At 44.7% G+C, this 5675-nt stretch overlaps 1 pseudogene; it reads right to left on the bottom strand.

Moving 5' to 3' along the window:
• Positions 1-2602: 2602 nt before the first annotated feature.
• LOC102494323 (glyceraldehyde-3-phosphate dehydrogenase-like) lies at positions 2603-3758 on the bottom strand (annotated as a pseudogene).
• Positions 3759-5675: the final 1917 nt, after the last annotated feature.

Here is a 5675-nt window from a genome sequence, read left to right as displayed (position 1 = left end):
TGGAGTTGGGTGAGGCCGTTTACCCTAAAGCGAAAACCCTCCAGGAAAAAAAAAAAAAAGCATGCCAGGTGTGTGTGTGTGCTGAAAATCCCAACAGAAAGGGGAAATAAAAGAAAAGGGACTGTGGCATGACCATGCCTCATTTGGAAATGCTTTCCCCCTCTCCTTCATTCTGTCTCTCTGACTTTCTCTGGCAAGTGCACATGCCCTCTGGCAATTAAAAATAAAAAGAGAGAAAGATGACATACTTTCATTTACAATTTAATGACTATAAGAATTATGTAAAATCAGGTGGAAATGTATTAGCATGACTTATAGGCTAGTATACCATGAGTTTTCAATGAGTGATTTCTTTATTATCCTCTGATTCTGAGGCTAATTATTATTTTCTCTTCAACATGCCAACAAATGTTTTAATACACTTCTGTGAGTTAGCTTCCTTTTAACTGCAGGCAACCACCAACCACCCTCCAATTTAACCTATTTTCTGAAAAATGGAAATTTATATTAAGGATACAAGGGTGACTTTGGAGCATTTTTTTTTTTTAGAGAGATTTTTGCTATAGAGCATGTGTGCTCACTGGAGAGACAGAGAGCCAGACAGGAAGCGAACCGCAGTTCGCGTCCCGGACCTGGTGGCTTAAAACTCACGCCAGGCGCATGTGCGTGCGTGCCCAAGATCCTGAGAGGAGAATGGAGGAGAAGGGATTGCGGTGTGACCATCCTCCCTGGGGTGTGATTTCTTGCTTTTTGTCTCTATGTCTCTCTCTGTCTGTCTGGCGAGCACACGCGCCCTATAGCAAAAACCTCTCAAAAAAAAAAAAAAAACTCACACCGGGCACGTGTGCATGCATGCCCAAGATCCCAAGAGGAGAATGGAGGAGAAGGGATTGTAGTGTGGCCAGCCCCCCTGGGGGGTGATTTCTTGCTTTCTGTCTATCTGTGCTTCTGGTGAGCGCATGTACCCTATAGCGAAAACCTCTCAGGAAAAAAAAAAAAAGCATGCCAGGTGTGTGTGTGTGCTGAAAATCCCAACAGAAAGGGGAAATAAAAGAAAAGGGACTGTGGCATGACCATGCCTCATTTGGAAATGCTTTCCCCCTCTCCTTCATTCTGTCTCTCTGACTTTCTCTGGCAAGTGCACATGCCCTCTGGCAATTAAAAATAAAAAGAGAGAAAGATGACATTTATACCTACCTTAAAGAATGACTATAAGAATTATGTAAAATCAGGTGGAAATGTATTAGCATGACTTATAGGCTAGTATACCATGAGTTTTCAATGAGTGATTTCTTTATTATCCTCTGATTCTGAGGCTAATTATTATTTTCTCTTCAACATGCCAACAAATGTTTTAATACACTTCTGTGAGTTAGCTTCCTTTTAACTGCAGGCAACCACCAACCACCCTCCAATTTAACCTATTTTCTGAAAAATGGAAATTTATATTAAGGATACAAGGGTGACTTTGGAGCATTTTTTTTTTTTAGAGAGATTTTTGCTATAGAGCATGTGTGCTCACTGGAGAGACAGAGAGACAGACAGGAAGCGAGAAATCACCCTCCAGGGGGAATGGCCACGTACAATCCCTTCTCCTCCATTCTCCTCCCGGGGTCTTGGGCATGAGCATGCACACACACACACACACACACACACCTGGTGTGAGTTTCAAGCTGCCAAATCTGGCACTCGAACCAAAGTTGACTACTTGGGAGTCCAGTGACATAATCATTACGCCATCTGCTGGTCCCAATTTGGAGCATCTCTTAAAACCCAGGATTTTGGGAATGATCTGAGGCCAGGAAAGGGATGCCACTGGGAAGAGGGGAGCTTATCTTTGGGCTGCTGTGTAAACGCTCCTTTTGAAGGTTGGCCTTTTCTGGCTAAGGCCTGGCTCCATCTGCTCCTTAGACCACATGGATGGGCAAGATCACTCACAGTGCAGCTTTGATCTGATCCAGCTGGCCCTGCTTCTTAGCGCTGGAGCCATCCACAGAGGCTGGCAGGGCAAAGTCAGCTTGTGGCTGCTGCAGCTATAAGCACGGGGAGGAAGAGCGGAGGACATGAGGGGGTATTTTAGAAGAGAAGCTGGGCAGACAATTCAATAAGAGCCTGTTCTTAGTCCCTTCTACGCTGCTATAACAGAATACCACAGACGGAGAAGTTTATAATGAACAGAAGGTTATTTGGCTCATGGTTCTGGAGGCTGGGAAGACCAAGATCAAAGTGCCACCATGTGGCGATGGCCTTTGTGCTACATCATCCCGTGGAAGAGGGCAGAGAGAGTATGAAAGTAAGGAGGACTAAACTCTTTTTTTTTCTTTTATTTTTTAGAGTTTATTTTTTCTTTCATGAGAAAGAGATAATCACTCTCGACCTGGTCCCATGCTGCGATCTTTCCTCTAGCCCTTCCAGCTAGCCAGGATCAAGTACACCCATGCACATACTCAGCATGTACAAGTTGATCTGGGAACCTCATTTTGATCTTCCACATGGCCTCCAGCATCACAGAGCCTGCTGCTACCACTGTGCCACTATGAGGCCTGAACTTAGTTTTTTTTTTTTTTTTTGGCTGATACAGTGTACTTTATTGATGGTTCAGGAGGGCTCTCTGAGCCCCTCCCCTTCTCCATGGAGTCTGGGATGGGAACTGAGTCAAAGAGGGGCACTTCTCAGTGGGGACTGAGTGGGAACAGGGCCTCCCCAGCAGCTGAAGACCTCTCTTCCTCATGCTTGTGCTAGGGCTGGTGGTCCAGGAGCTCTACTCCTTGGAGGTCATGTGGACCATGAGGTCCACCACCCTGTTGCTATAGCCAAAATCATTGTCATACCAGGAAATGAGCTTGACAAAGTGGCCATTGAGGACAATGCCAGTCCCAGCATCGAAGGTGGAGGAGTGGGTGTCACTGTTGAAGTCACAGGAGACAACCTGGTCCTCAGTGTAGCCCAGAATGTCCTTCAGGGGCCCTGTGACACCTGCTTCACCACTTTCTTGATGTCATCATATTTGGTAGCTTTCTCCAGGAAGTAGGTCAGGTCTGTGACCCACACATTGTGGGTGGGAACATGGAAAGCCATGCCAGTGAGTTTCCCATTCAGCTTCGGGATGACCTTGCCCACAGCCTTGGCAGCGCTGGTCGATGCTAGAATGTTCTGGGCAGCCCCACAACCATCACGCCACAGCTTCCCTGAGGGGCCATCCACAGTCTTCTGAGTGGCAGTGATGGTGTAGACTGTGGTCATGAGATCCTCCACGATGGCAAAGTTGTCGTGGATGACCTTGGCTGGGAGGCCAAGCAGTTGGTGGTGCAGGAGGCATTGCTGACAAACTTCAGTGAGTTGTCATACTTCTCGTGGTTCTTGCTCATCACAAACATGGGGGCGTCAGTAGAAGGAGCAGAGGTAATGACCCTTTTGGCCCTGCCCTTCAAGTGAGCCCCAGCCTTCTTCATGAGAGTGATGACACCCATGGACTCCACAACATATTCGGCACCAGTATCACCTCATTTGATGTTGGCGGGATCTCGCTCCTGGAAGATGGCGATGGACTTCCCATTAATGACAAGTTTCCTGTTCTTAGCCTTGATGGTGCCATTGAACTTGCCATGGGTGGAATCATACTGGAACATGTAGACCATGTAGTTCATGTCAATGAAGGGGTCATTGATGGTGACAACATCCATTTTGCCAGAGTTAAAGATGGCCCTGGTGACCAGGTGCCCAATACAACTAAATCCATTTATTCCAACCTTCACCATTGTGTCTCTGGGATGCAGGTGGCACTGCATGAGAAGACATGGCTGTCTGTTGAACAGGGAGGAGCAGAGAGCCCTGAACTCACTTTTATGACAAGTTTACTGTCTTAAAAACTAACATACTCCCAAGATAGTGACATTATGGCTCTGTCCTATGACTTAATTACCTCTTATCACCCCACCTGTCAACACTTGCATTGGGATTATGTTTCCAAAATCTAAACTTTGAGGTACACATTTAAACCATGCACCCCTTCTCATGAGAATGAGAAACATTGTTCTGACCAGTTGTTGACAATTAAGGGTCTTCTAATTGGGTTGAATGATTATATGAACACATCAAGGTGGAATTGACTAGAGACAGAAGAGGGAGAAGAAATAAAAAGGACAAGCCTGTTTACACACGCACTTCTGTCTGCAGCATGGTCAGGCAGAGCACAAAGTGCCCTTGCCTGTCATTAGCAGGGCGCTGGAGGCTGACTGCATTGGGAGGCCAGAGTATTCAAGAAACTTGTTTAAAGTCATTCAAATGTGTTTAGAATTGAATAAGAAGCTGTTGAAATGTCTTAGGAGCAATGACCTGAGATAAACATGAGAGCATGCTGGATTTCATCAGTGGTGTAGAAATGGACTGAAGGAAGTTGAATGCAGCCTAGGTGGGAATCGGACTTCCCACCACCCAAACAGATGAAAAAGTGAGATGAGGGTTGTGACAGTTAAACTCAGAGTCAAGAAAAATAAACACCTGCATCCTAGGGTAAACCAAAAATCCAGAGAAGCAACAGGGTCACCCTGTTTAGTCCTGGTCTCCCAAATAAATGAAGCTTTGATCACTTCCACACTTTGTTGATTCCCTGAGGGAAAACAGTATTATCCTTGATGTCTGCAGCTCTGAGGTAGGAGCTATGATGTGACCTTTGTGGATCTGATAATCAAGGGATAACATTGCTTTTTCATACATTTGCCAACCTTTCATCAACTTGGTAACTCTGGAAAACCTAGTTTTTCCCCTTTGCATTTTCCCACTGTGTACCTGTTGAATTTTTATTGCTGTTGGGCGAGCCATTTATTCTGAAGTCTTGAATCTCTTGAAAACCTTTCTAAGTATATTTATTCTCTTCCGTAAGATCATTTGGTCACCAAGTCTTTTTTCTACAGGGTGTAATCAAAATCCTGGAGCCTGATTGAAAACCAATCCCATTTAAAAGCAGTGGATGTTGACATGTTGTTCGAGAGGTTATAAAAGGGGCTCATGGAGTCACCTAAAGAATGTCCCTGGGCTATAGGTCAGAGAAAGGTACGGACAGGTTATGAAGAAGACATCTGTATGTGTCAAAGCAAAGAGATGGTATGGAAAACGTTGCTGAAGCAGGAAAGAGGTAGCAGGACAACCTCGCAAACATTCTGGGAAAAAAATGCAAAATGAGGGGCCAACAGGTGGCATAGTGGTTAAGGTACTGGCCCCCCATGTGGTCAACCGTGGTTTGAATCCTGGACCCATTGGCTTGAAGTTCATGCCTGGTGTGTGTGTGTGTGCATGCCCAAAATCCCAAAAGGAGACTGGGGGAGAAGGTATTGTGACATGGCCATCTCCCTGGGGGGTGATTTCTCACTTTCTGTCTTTCTGTTTCTCTTTGTCTCTCCTGCGAACACACATACCCTATTAGCAAAAATCACTAAAAGAAAATATGCAGAATGAACGATGAAAAATCCAATATGGAAGAAATCATGTCACTGTAAAGAAGAATTCCTCCTGAGCCCTTTAAGCTCTACGACTTCTTAAATATAAGAATATATATATATATATATTCTTTATATATATGCTTTATATACATAGGTTTTAAATATATATATACACAGGTTATTTATACACACACACACACACACACACACACACACACACACAAATATAATTAAACA

The sequence above is a fragment of the Tupaia chinensis genome, unplaced genomic scaffold (assembly GCF_000334495.1).
Source record: "Tupaia chinensis unplaced genomic scaffold, TupChi_1.0 Scaffold000175_1, whole genome shotgun sequence".
Taxonomy (NCBI): domain Eukaryota; kingdom Metazoa; phylum Chordata; class Mammalia; order Scandentia; family Tupaiidae; genus Tupaia; species Tupaia belangeri.
The sequence above is the reverse complement of the archived record's forward strand: the minus strand, read 5'-3'. Positions and strand labels throughout refer to the sequence as shown.